Source organism: Euprymna scolopes, chromosome 22 (genome assembly GCF_053919585.1).
Source record: "Euprymna scolopes isolate OS-2025 chromosome 22, ASM5391958v1, whole genome shotgun sequence".
Lineage (NCBI taxonomy): Eukaryota > Metazoa > Mollusca > Cephalopoda > Sepiida > Sepiolidae > Euprymna > Euprymna scolopes.
Genome location: NC_136503.1, coordinates 20,476,988 through 20,491,959, shown reverse-complemented (window position 1 = coordinate 20,491,959; position 14,972 = coordinate 20,476,988). Strand labels below are relative to the sequence as shown.

The 14,972-nt window shown below is 30.8% G+C and overlaps 1 protein-coding gene across 1 annotated transcript in view; it reads right to left on the bottom strand.

Annotated features, from left to right (window-relative positions):
* LOC145243914 (sialin-like) overlaps window positions 1-14,972 on the bottom strand; it is a 285,719-nt gene that overhangs the window by 270,372 nt on the left and 375 nt on the right. The window lies entirely within an intron of this gene.

Genomic DNA, 14,972 nt, shown 5'->3' with positions numbered 1-14,972 from the left:
ATTCCATCTTATCACTGGACATAAAAACTTACTGACTAAAATCTATTTTATCATTGGCATAAAAAATTACTGATCAAATTCTGTTTTATCAATGGATATTAAAATTACTGATAAGGTAGTAAGCCTTAGGTAAAAAAAAATAATAAAAAAATAAATTCTGTTTAGTCATCTATTATATAAATCTCACCTGTCTATTTAAATGTATGTATGTATGTATGTATGTGTGTTTTCTTTTTCAATTTCTTTTCCGCCTTCGTAGTACGGGTTCGAGCCTGCCTGCCTACCACCACTTTTTTTTTTTTTTTTGCTCAACACACACCTCAAAATACCCGGGCAATGCCGGGCACTCAGGCTAGTTATCACCATACATTTTATTTGCCATGTTATCAGGGATAACACACACGCGTATTGAAAGATATAATTTATAATATATATGTTAAAAATATACCTTTTGTTGTAAAAATCTTGAACTTTAACCCCTTAACAGCCAAATTTCTGGCCGAAAACCGATCACATAGATTTTCACACATATCAGTACCCTGTATATCAAAGTTCGAGTCTGTAGACTTAAAATTGTCAGAGTTATTGCATAGGGAAATGTAAGCACACACACACACACGTTCACTTTTATATGTATATAGATATATGTAGCAATATATATATGTAGTAATATATATATATATGTAGTAATATATATATATATGTAGTAATATATATGTATATATATGTAGTAATATATATATATATGTAGTTATATATATATATGTAGTAATATATATGTATATATATGTAGTAATATATATATATGTAGTAATATATATATGTAGTAATATATATATGTAGTTATATATATATGTAGTAATATATATGTAGTAATATATATATATATATATATGTAGTAATATATATGTAGTAATATATATATATGTAGTAATATATATATATATGTAGTAATATATATATTTAGTAAGATATATATATATATGTGTGTGTGTGTGTGTAGTAATATATATATACACGTGGTAATATATATGTGGTAATATATATATGTATATGTATATGCATGTAGTAATATATATATATATAGTAATATATATATATATATATATATATATATATATATATATATATATATATATATATATATATATATATATATAATTTGAGGTTGCTATTTTCCAAAGGTAGTTTAACCAGTGACATATAACGAGGTTCATATGAGAGTGCTCAATTCAGAAGCAGAACAAGTTACATTTGTCTTTACATAAGCAGTTATTTGTTGCTACACAGTCATGAGCATGTTTCGGTCTACCAGTATTTACCAACTAGAGACCTCATCAGGCAACAACCCTTTTCCAAAAACGAAATTCAAAATGAAGAGCGAAAATTGATTCTCAGTAAAAGAAGGCTTTTTTTTTTCTTTTTTTTTTTTTGGTCTGAGTGTGAAGATTCACGGAGAACAGGGTTGAATGGGGTGTGAATTTGTTAGTTTATTCATTTTAGTATTTGTTTATTTACTTATTTATCGGTGACTTTATTCATTTTCATGTTGGTGTTAGGGATTAGGGTTATAAAACCTGGAGCTATACAGATGTTGTCTTTAATAGGCGAGAGGCTCCTGTTTCTGTCTGAGACCATCCAGGGTCAATGTGTGATAAAATTCCCTTTTATTTCCCTCCCTCCTCCTCTCTCCTCTTTTTCCTTTTTTTTTCTTGATTTTATATTTTTATGTAACATGCTTATTATTCAATTTAACATGCTTATATCTGAGAAGAGATTAGGAATTTTTCCGGGTCTGTTGAATGTTGTTTTGGGCTTCCAGTAAACGGTTGAAGGGAGGGAAGGGGGTTAGAGGTGTGGAGAGGAGATAGAAAGGAAGGAAGGTGGTAGGAAGAGATGGAATGTGAAAGAAGGAAGAGGGAATAAGAAAAGGAAAGGAAAAGAGAAGGTGGTATCATTCAATAGCTTTGTTTTATCTTACTTAAACAAAATCGGTTTCTTATTTGACCTCCCAAATCTTAATTCCTATTTCGTTTGTTCATTTAATGTTGATTCTTTAATTTGTGTATTAGTAAATTTATTAAAGACTTTTCATAATTATGGTAATGCTAAAACTCAGAATATATGTTATTTCTAAACTTGTGATGTTTAAATGTAGTCTTTTCTTTTTTTTTTTGCATGGTTACACTCAGGAAAAGTGTAGTTTTGGATTTCGTGAATGTTGGACTTTAGGAGGTTAGGATGTGTAGGTGTTCAGCTGTCAGATACTCATGACTGTGGAGCAACAAACTACTGCATATGTAAAGACATATATATATATATATATATAGTAATAATATGTAGTAATAAATAGTAACCATTACATTTAGAAACAAAATGGGTTAAAGGCTCTTAAATTTCATACTAGAATTGTCTGCAAGGATCCGTGGTTCAGTGAATAGAGTACTTGGTAAAATTCAGTTGTAAGAGTTACACTCAGAATTACTTGGGACTTCTGCCCATTCATGACAGAATGAGAGCATTCTACCCCTGCCGATTAAATAAAGGGTTGCATCTGAAATTCCATGTAGATCCCCGAGTTTGTCATAAAGCTTACCAAGTCCAAAAAGATACACCTAAAGAAGAGCGCAGCTTACATCATACGAAATGTTGTGAAAATAACACTCAAGACGAGAACAAATAATACAAAGGAAGAAACAGATGTTCTTTTATGAACAGATTTTTGAAGAACTCAATGCCATATTCATCATCATGCTAAGTACAGGAGACAAGAGACTCTACATGTCTTTGTGGACCTGAGAAGTGCTACAGTAAGCAATGCGTAAGGTTAGCAAAAATGAATTGGTAGACAATGCCGAGTAATCTGGTCAATTATTATTATTAGAAAAATAAATTAATTAAATTTTGGAAAATGTGTATTTCCAACTTGGAATGTTTATTCAAGAATTTAAACAGAAATTAAATAAACAAAATCGATTTAGGAATTTTAAAGTAGATTTGGAATTTGGTTAGAAGTAAACAAATGCAGGCTTACGTGAGAGATCACCTGTTTTTGTGCCATTGAACACGTGGTTGGGGTTTGCTGATGCAATGGTTTGTTAACAGATATTAAACTAATAGGCTGGCGAGAAACGGGTAAGTGAGCAGACGTGTACGTGTGGATACCTCTGTTGAAAGTGGACAGAGAACCAGGAAAATATAGAAAAAGACTCAGAGTCCGAAATTCTGACAAGGAAATCCATAAAACGAATAAAACCCATGTAAATATAAGTAATGACAGATATATTATTATCGTTTCATTAAAAAAAGCTGTCCAAAAACGTGTGTCACATTTATTAACTACATATATTGGTGAAGAAGCGCCCGCACAAACAACAAACTTTTTATATACATGCAGGATAATGAATATTTCTACACTTTCTATACACACAGATGATACACAAATTCAGACACATATACATACAAGGCACACAAGTGCACCTGCACACACATGCATATATATATATATATATATATATATATATATATATATATATATATATATATATATATATATATATATATATAAAATTAAAATTACAATTGAATTTACCAAAATGATCCAAGATGGTAAAATTAAAGTAAATTATAAATATTAAAGAATTAATATTTATAAAATTATCTCAACCAGATAAAAAAGCTCGATAAAACCCAATAGGAAATAGAGCTTATAATATGAGCAAACAGTTAATAAAATATGTTAAAAAAAACACTTTGAAATGAGTTAAAAACATATTTAATCTGAAAAGGAAACACTAGATAAATGGATAGTCCTTAATCCGCGGAGTTTCGAAGAAATATTTTCCTTCTCATCGGAGGGTAGGAATTAGCAAAATGCGGGATTGGATTTTGCATGCAGAAGTATTTGATGAAACAACAAGTAAGTCAAAGATCTTACTTGAAAACAAAAAAGTGAAGCAGAGGGAATATGATAAAGAAAAAGGTGATTACACACGAATGGATAGTCTGTTGGAAGATAAAAAATCCAATGACGGTAAAATCCAAATGTAAAACTTCCAAAAAGTTAAAAGAATTTCCATTCGTACAAGTAAAATCCAAGGAGATCCCGTAAATGGAAGAAGATGGTCCATAATAATCCAAAGGCAGAAATCCATGGAATAATTCACAAAAATGTGTACAGGTGGAAAAAAAAAGAAAAGATTCCAATAATATTAATAAAAGAAAAATAAGATGTGCTTTTCACTCTACTTCCGAGACATAAATATAAATAAGAAAGATCTGGGAAGAGAAAGAAGAGAAAAAAATGATGATAAAGTTAAATATAAAATATAAAATAAAAGGAAACAAAAGTCAAAATGACCCAGACAGGAAATGTTAAAGGCGCGAAAAAATATATAGGGCAAAATAATATAGGTCAACTGAAATGTACAAGTCATCACTTAAAAAAATTTCAGCAAGAATTGTTAAACGACACTAAAAGGAAAATAAAAATAAATAAATAAATAAGTAATAAATATATAGAAAATAAAGAATAAAAAATAAATAAAAAAATAAAATATAATATAATAAAAAATAAAATATAAAATATAAAATAAAATAAAATAAGATAAGAATAAAAATAAAAATTATATAAGGGGAGAGGATGGCCGGTATCTTCAAATTCAGGAAAAAAAAGTAAGTAAATGCATATAGTAAAATGAAAGTGTGGGTAGATTGATATATTAGATAGATAGGAAAGTTTAAAGAATAAAACAAAAATGCAGATAAAAAACCGGCCATGCAAAGAGATAAAGAATTAAAATAAAGGATTATTAAATTATAAAGTATTAAGAAGTATGTCAAAAAACGATAAAGTTAAAGAAAAATCTTTATATCTATATAAAGGGTAAAAGTAATAACTATGTAATTTCAAAATTGCCATAATTAAATTTGGACTTATGTTTACAGAAAGAGATCAGTTCATTTTTAGAATTTATTATATTGTTACTTTGAGGGAAGTAATTATAGTTATAGCTTCGGTTGTGCAGAGGCGACATGATTTAGAGCCTGGAGTATAAGACTTAACTTTTTTTATAATATTCCATTTGATTGAGAAGGGAGTATTGTTAGAGTTAAGTTTTTTAATTAAAGTGGTTAGAAAAGTTCCTTGGTTATTATTAGAATTATGATTGTTAAAAGAAGAAATGTGGTTTGATATTCTTTTCTTAATTAATGTTGAAGTAGCGCCGATATATGTATGTACTTTATTAAAAGCTCGAGGTCTGGTATTAATATTAATTTGCTGATTTGTATTAGTTAAATAGTTTGAATTTTTTTCATAGTGTTCAACAAATGGTGGGACAATGTCTGTATGAGGACTATTTTGGAGGGGATAATGAGTGTTGTTAGTGTTAGGATGGCTGTTAGGAGAAATATTATTATTCTCATTACTATTATTATTATTATTATTATTATTATTATTATTATTATTATTATTATTATTATTATTATTATTACTAGTTGTATGATTGTAGATGGAAGGGCTGCTCGAGTGGTGTATTGGATTAGTAACTATATTAGCTGGAGGATGAGAAGAAAAATAACTTGAAGACGAAATATTAGCGTCTGTTATGGGAGGATTGTGTGGGAGCTCAGTAATAGTGCAAGAATATATAACATCTTTATGAATGCAATCATTATTGAGTGGGCAAGGGTGTTTGTTATTACAATTACAGTTAGTTTTGGGTTTAATTGGGAAAGGGGTTTTTTGGGCTGATTTAATTTTTTTGTTATTAGATGTTGGGATTCTTTGTGCTAAATTAGGCATTGTTGAATAAAAATCTGGATTGAATTTTTATTGAAAATAGAACTATATCTGTGTGGGTATTTGAAAGAGTTATATCTGTGTTATTAACTGTTTGCTCATATATATATATATATATATATATATATATATATATATATATATATATATATATATACTAGACCACCCGTGACCCGTTGGGTCAGTACGTTATATTAGCTATGGAATTCATGTATGAGCGTGACACTTGTGGCATAAAGAAAATAGTTTTTTTTTTACATAACAGAAGCATTTCTATGAAAGTATATTAAAATGAAAAAAGAATATAGATAGATTTCTATGAGTCGTTCTGTTTATTATAATTGTTATTTTTTTTTAAATTACAGTTACTGAATTATAAGTGGTTGGTCATACTTATAGGTAAATATGCACTGAACAGGTATCATAATCCTTATTATAGTTAAATTCAAATTTTGATATATCATCTTTTAAATGAAATTGTTAGTTGAAAGTACAGAATAATAAAAAAAACACTCTCCACATGTTAATAATGGCTTTTTAAATAGAAAATGAAAATAAAATGTAACTTTTTTCATTTAATTTAAGCAAACATTCAGTACCCATTGTGTAAAATATTTAATTTGTATGTTAATAATAAGGTCAATAAAATTAAGACAATTCTTTTCTATTTACATTTTTTGTACAATTAATTTTTTTAAAGAAAACTTTTGTTATCCTTTTGCTTAATTGAGACTTCTTATCAGGTTCTAACTCTCTTATATCCAGATTAATTATATTAATCAATTTATTTTATTGAATATGTATCGCTGAAAAGCACGGGTGCTTAAGCACTTATTGTACAGAAAATAAATATTGTATTCATATGCTAATAATAAGGTCACTAAAACTAAGACAATACTTTTCTATTTACAACATTTTTTGTACAATTTGAGTGTTTTAAAAAAACTTTTATGTTTTCCTTTTGCTTAACTATCCAGTTTTACATCGCTCCCTTTTTCTCTCTCTCACACATACACGTAACTATTTCTCGCGTACGTAACGAAAACAGAGGGAGTAGGAGTGTTGAAATCTATGAGAGTGAAAGTGAGAGGTGTTTTCTTTCACCGCCGCTGTTTCTATTAATAATGAGTGTTGTTTTTTAAAAGGGAGAAGTTTTTTTGAAACTGCGACAGACTTTACGAAGTTGAATGTTTTTAGCCGTTAAAAAAAAAACAAAAAAACTACGGTTGATTTTATAAAATTTTTTATTTATAATGACATGAATTAAAGATTTCTCGCGTACGTAACGAAAACAGAGGGAGTAGGAGTGTTGAAATCTATTAGAGGGAAAGTGAGAGGTGTTTTCTTTCACCGCCGCTGTTTCTATTAATAATGAGTGTTGTTTTTCTTGTTTGTTTACTTTTGTTTTTTTAAAAGGGAGAAGGTTTTTGAAACTGCGACAGACTTTAAGAAGTTGAATGTTTTTAGCCGTTAAAAAAAACAAAAAAACTATTTGATCAAATTAAATGAAATTGTTTGTATTAAAAGCGATATAAAAATTCCGGAATTGGAATAACGGATTGAAGACGTTGCTATTTACGCATGCGCAACCGGATGTTGAAAACCGGAAATCTGATTGCAAACATACAAGATCCATAGACTTTTAGTATTATATATATATATATATATATATATATATATATATATATATATATATATATGAGCAAACAGTTAATAAAATATGTTAAAAACACTTTGAAATGAGTTAAAAACATATTTAATCTGAAAAGGAAACACTAGATAAATGGATAGTCCTTAATCCGTGGAGTTTCGAAGAAATACTTTCCTTTTCATCAGAGGGTAGGAATTAGTAAAATGCGGGATCGGATTTTGCATGCAGAAGTATTTGATGAAACAACAAGTAAGTCAAAGATCTTACTTGAAAACAAAAAAGTGAAGCAGAGGGAATATGGTGACGAAAAAGGTGATTACACACGAATGGATAGTCTGTTGGAAGATAAAAAATCCAGTGACAGTAAAATCCAAATGTAAAACTTCCAAAAAGTTAAAAGAATTTCCATTCGTACAAGTAAAGTCCAGGGAAATCCCGTAATTGGAAGAAGATCGTCCATAATAATCCAAAGGCAGAAATCCATGGAATAATTCACAAAAATGTGTACAAGGAAAAAAGAAAAGATTCCAATAATATTAATAAAAGAAAAAGAAAATATGCTTTTCACTCTACTTCCGAGACATAAAAATCGGCTCTATTTCCTATTTGGTTTTATCGAGCTTTTACATCTGGCTGAGATAATTGTATAAATATTAATTCTTTAATATTTATAATATGCTTTAATTTTACCATCTTGGATCATTTTGGTAAATTTAATTGTAATTTTTATTTTATTTTATTTTATATATATATATATATATATATATATATATATATATATATATATATATATATATATAAAACGTGTATATATATATATATATATATATACGTTTTATTTTTGATTACCGTATCTTTCTGTTAAGTTACATTATTGTTTCAGCTACCTGGCCGTTTTTTTTTTTTCAGGTTTCTGTAAAAGTCTGAGGAAGCTACAGACGGCCAAAAAACGGCCGGGTAGCTGAAACAATAATGTAACTTAGCAGAAAGATACGGTAATAAAAAATAAAACGCATATTTGCTCTACAACAGTTATGAGCACTTTCTTCAGTTTTTATTAATTACCATTTCTAGTATATATATATATATATATATATATATATATATATATATATATATATATATATATAGTAGAAATGGTAATTATGCATAGGTCATCATATAACGATTAGATCACGCTCTGACTGACGTAATGAACATTTAAAATTAAAATGTTTAAAATTCAACGCTATTTCATGCGGTTAATTGTAGCCGAATGGATACGGTCTCCGCTAATTGAGCCAGAGATGTCTCGTGTCGTGGGGTTCGAATCGTTCGGCTGGTGTTAATCGTGACACCCTGCACTGAAAACCCCGAAAGGATGAAACACTATCTTATTATATATATATATATATATATATATATATATATATATAGATGGGATATCTATGGGTAGCCCTCTTGGTCCTTCGCTAGCCAACATTTTCGTTGGATTTTTGGAAAACGAATTATTTTCCAAAATTACTAAACCAACATTCTATACACGCTACGTTGATGACACTTTTGCATGCTTTCCCTCACGTAGTGAAGCTGAACAGTTTCTTCGTCTTCTTTGTAACTTGCATCCATCGTTACAATTTACTATGGAGGTCGAGGATTGTGGCTCTCTTCCATTCCTCGATGTTCGCGTTTCTAAAGTTGGTTCTACGTTTGAGACCTCTATATACAGAAAACCTACATTTACAGGGCTCTATCTTAATTGGTTTTCCTTTGCCCCTCAGTCTAGAAAAATAAACCTCATTACCGCTCTTACACATCATGCACTCATGATTTGTTCACCAAACCGTCTTGATGCGGAACTTGGTGAAATCACAAATATTTTTCTCAGCAATGGATATTCCATAAATATAATAAAAACTACTATTGAACGCAAAATTGCTACATTTAATAGTGTTAAACGTATTGGTCCATCACGTTGTCCTATTTATTTAAAATTACCATGGTTAGGTCCTGTTGGCCTTCATATAATGGAAAGGATTTCTTCTGCTACTCAACGTTGTTTTCCATCTACTATGCTTAGAGTAGTTTACACAACTCGAACCTTTTTCTCTTCTTTTCGTAAAGATGTTTTGCCAACCATTCAAAAGAATTCTGTTGTTTATAAATTTGTTTGTCAGTGTGGAGCTGACTACGTTGGCAAGACATCCCAAAGATTGGAAATGAGAATATCCCAACACATCCCTCGGGATATTCGATTACACCAGGTTTCAAGAACATCCGGCCACTCCCAAGCTCATGAGTCCGCCATCGGTAATTACCTGATTAGTATAAATAGGTGTTCTGACCAATATTCCGATGGTTGGTTTTCTGTTTTATACAGTGCTAGGTCGAACTATCATCTCAATATCATTGAGGCGTTAGTCATTAATAACTCTCGACCTAGCCTGTGTAGACAAAAGATTTTGAAACATCAGTTGGAAATATTTACTGATTTCAAACCACCTGAACAGTGAGAATTATATATTTTTTTCTCTCACTGGTTTTTCAACTGAAACCAATTTCCCTCTTTCCTCATTCGATTCTTAGTTTTTAATTTATCATTCTGACGTTTCCTCTTAGAGGGTCAGACTATAAGGCCTTGAGGAAATTTTAACAATTCCACCTGCCCGTTTTTTTTTGTTGTTTGTTTCTTTGATCTTTTTGATTTAAATTAAATTATGTTTCCTCTGAAATTTCTCCTTCCATTTTGCTGTACCAAGAATTTACTTATATATATATATATATATATATATATATATATATATATATATATATATATATATATATATATATATATAATCCAGCCTTGAGATACTCAAAAGTGGGAACTAATGAACTAAACGAGGTTGTTAGATAGTGCTCGATAACAAGAGCAAAATATTTTTTATTATTTATTCGAAGGTAAATAGTTACTTTTGGTCGCTACAAATAGCCATCTGTTTCAGTCAATGAAACTTCGTCAGGTGACCCTAAACTATCTGATCTATAGAAACCTGGGTATATATATATTATTTATTTATTTATTTATTCAAGGTAAACAATTACATCTGCTCGCTACAAAGAACCATCTGTTTCAGTCAATGAAACTTCATCAGGCGACTCTGAACTATGCGATGCTATAGAAACCTGGTTTTCTATAGCGTTGAATAGTTTAGGGTTGCTCGACGAAGTCCTTTTGATTGAAACAGATGGTTGTTTGTAGCGACCAAATGTAACTGTTTACCTTCGAATAAATAATATTATATATATATGTGTGTGTGTGTGTGTGTGTGTGTGTGTGTGTGTGTGTGTGTGTGTGTGTGTGTGTGTGTGTGTTAAGATTTTTTTTCCTTAGAAGGGCTGGTTGAGTTTGAATAAAATAAAATACATATTATATACGTTTGAAGCCAAAACAACGCATTATAACAAAATAAATAGACATTTATTTTGTTTGAAATTTATATTGAAAAAAAATAATATAAATTTCAAACAAAATAAATATCTCTTCATTTTGTAATAATGCGTTGTATTGGCTTCAAACGTATGTAATACGTATTGTATATATATATATATATATATATATATATATATATATATATATATATATATATATATATATATCGGCTTCACAACAGAATAGCTTGTCGATTTCATACAATTGTATGTATATGGATACTAGTAGTAAAATGCAGGACGAGGACACAGTGATAACTACAATCTCAAAGTTAAAGTTTGATCAAAGGTCTTCCCTTAGCCTTTTACTTTTCATCGTAGTCTTGGAGACATTATCAAGGCAGTCCCGGTAGAGCTGCCCATGGAAATTATTTATGTTTATGACATAAGTATCACCGCTGAGTACTTGGAATAGTTAAAGGATAACAGTCTGGATGTCAAAGGTTTGAGGGTGAGCTTGCCTTTATCGGAAGGGGGGTAACCGCGACGGGATAGGAATGCTAGGTCTCTTAATTGTATCCTTAGTAATTACTGCCTTCCATAGTTGTTGTAATCTCACCACGTTTTGGCCAACTAATCCAGCATTCCTATCCCGTTGTGATTAACCACCTGACGAAGAGTAGAGGAATTGTTGACCGAAACGTTGTTAAACAACAACTATGAAGATGAGGATAACAGTCTGCAAATATTAAAATATACAAATTACTCATCTCAAAATGATTCCAATAATAAAATGATAAACCATTCGGTAGAGAGCCGACGGTGGAAGACCAGATAAGAACGAAAAAACTGGGATATATGACCAAAAAGTCCAACCTTGATCACCCTTCGTGGCTCCTGGTGCAGTGGATAGAGGCGTTAAGACTACGATTCTAGGGGTTCAATCCTATAAAAAGCCGGCCAGGGGATTAGTTGGACAAAACGTGGTGAGACAACAACTATGGAAGGCAGTAATTACTGAGGTTAAGAGTTAAGAGACCCGGCATTTCTATCCTATCGCGGTTAATCACTAGACGAAGGCCAGAGGAATAGTCGGTCAAAACGTTGTGCAACAACTGTGACGAGCATGCGCAAAAGCGCACAAAAAGTATGAGTTGCCCGTGCCTGTGTCGGGAGCGACCCTGGGACCGTTAGATTACTAAGAAAAACGTTTGTGAGCGATACTCGCATTACCGTGACAATTGGGTTCGCCCGACAGCTATAAAATGTCAAGCCGAAACAAAGATTGCAAGTCGACGGTTGAAAAGAACTTGCCTGTGAAGAGTGCGATGTTTGCGAGAAGACAGAAGTCGAAAGAACTGATTCGTTCAACTTTGAAAAGAATTTCTGGCGTGTATATCGCTTAACACAAATTACTCAGCTTTCTCCTCCCTCGTGCTGGGTCCTGGATATGACCTTAAACTATATCCGATGGTGATGGCCCCAGCTTACGGGCTTTAGGGAGTGTGGAGCCACTCTTTAATTGCCATTGCTCCCAGGTCCACTCTGACCCGGAGTGGTAGTACCTGTTAGGGTCCCAACTATGGGTTAAATAGAATCCGACTTGAAAAAAAAAATATATTCTATTAAAAAAAAATTCCTCAAAATAATTGGATTCGGCATTAAATAACCTGAAAAGGGTTGATATGCCGTAAAACAAAAACAACCAACCAACCCTCGTGCTGCAACAACAAGTATGTAAATGAGGGCAACAGTCCACGAATATATATATATATATATATATATATATATATATATATATATATATATATATATATATATATATAACTATTGGCTTTTTAAGCGACCTCAAATTTTGGATTCATGAAGAAAATATGTAGCAAATAATTTATTTAATTAACAATATAAAAATTACCATTAAATAAGTGCAAAAATAAAATAAAAAATAAAAACCTTTTTAACAAAGAACAGAAAAGTAAAATTTAATTTGGCTGTAAAGATTGACCACTATTGTGGCCGGCAGTAATTCAGTGCTAAACGATAATATAGAACAAATATTATCCTAATTAGAATATTTAAAGAAGATAAATGACTAAAAGAAACCAGTTGTAAGTATATATCTTATTTTAATTGGAATTCATTATTGAGATGAGTATTATTACTTAGTTTATTTATTGCAGACTATTATTCACATCTTTTTTAGTTGTTTTTTCACGACGTTTCGGCCAGTTATTCCTCTGGTCTTCGTCCGGTGGTAACCATGATGGGATAGGAACTCTGAATCTCCTAACTGCATTCTCAGCCATTACTGCCTTCCATAGTTGTTTTCGTCTCCCCGCGTTTTGGGCAAACTTAGCCTCGATTTCAGGTGAACATTGTCTGAAGATAGCGGTTTCAATCCTACCCAAAGACGGCCAGAGGCTTAGTTGGCCAAAAACGTGGTGACGCAACAACTAAGAAAGATGAGGATAATAGTTTGCAATAAATACATTATTAAATTAACGTTATAAGTGTTATGTGAGTAGCGGACCTTCACCGATATATTTGAAACCCAGCAACTGACATTGTTGAAAACAACAACAATAGGGGAATATATATAATGCCCATATGGTCTTTCCAAGGTTACCAAAACCTGTGAGCGAAGTGTAGTATCTGTTCTGATACTATATTTCATTTTTTTTTTTCTCTTATCGGTTAGTTAAGTACAGGTACTTCTACACAAATTGTTTAGAGGAAAAAATGCCCAAGATTTCAGAACAGCCAAATAGGAGAAGGGATTAATTTAACTGTACTCAGAAAACGGGATTCCTCTACTAAAAATTGAATGGAACGCTTTAAAAAAAATCAAAATCAAAATAAAACACGTTTTTAATCTTCCAAAATAACTTTCAGTACAATTTAAACTTTTGACGTCTTGTTGTGAACAAAAAAAAAAAGATATTCTATTTTTCCCCCCAATGCATCAATAACTGGAAAAAAATATATAAAATAATTTAGACTTTAAAGTAGGTGGTTACTTTATTAGATTTGTTTTATATAAAATCACCCACTTTTGGACCAGATTCTTGACCACGCAGCATAGGGCAGAACGAGTAACCATTTTTTGTATTACAAAAGTATCTGTCATTTTAGAAATAGAAAAGAATGATTACTTGTTTTTGTCCTACGCTGTGTTGTTATGAACTGAAGACCAATAACGCTATTTGGTCAGAACGTGGATGATCATTTGGAGTTAAATTAATTTAACAAAGTCACGTTTTGAAATCGAAAATCATATCTATGCATTACTGACGAATGACTCGATTATCGTACATATATCGCTCCTAGGCGAGTACATTCTCGTATCCAGTAAGAGTACACATATACCGTTCCCAGGCGCTTTCTCTCTCTCTCTCTCTCTCTCTCTCTCTCTCTCTCTCTATATATATATATATATATATATATATATATATATATATATATAGTAACTGCGATTAAGAACATGAAATTGGATCAAATGTTTGTAACATGTCTTCTTCCTAAGATTAAGGGTGGTGGTGTTTGATCAACACTGCTGGGGAGCCATGATGTAATATACTGTTTTGTTTTTAAATCCCTGAAACAGTGATCATCCCTTGAAAAATAAATTATTGGTACTATCGTAAATTCGAGAGCGAGTTGATGCAGTGATTGCAGGTGATTAAATAACTTACTGACTAGATGGTTTTCTAACGAATGATAAAAATATTTATATTTTATATATATATATATATATATATATATATATATATATATATATATATATGGAGAGAGAGGGAGAGAGTGTGTGTGTGTGTGTGTTGATGCGTAATAATCGCTGACAAAAAATAGAATCGCATTTTTTTTATTACCGTTGACAGCGTGGAAGCAAATGGAAAAATATCATCTATTGTTTCCTACTTGTTAATATTTACTAATTTTGGAGGGTTTAGATGGAAGATCTTTTAAACCAATGCATTTCAGGTGAAATCATTATTACGTGCTTACGTATCATGTCGAAATTACTATGAATTTCTAAAAACAACAATTCAGTAGAAGTCGTGCTAGATGTATTTTTAACAAAAAAAATCACTCACAATTACGTTTTTAAAAAGATTTAAATGTTCAAAT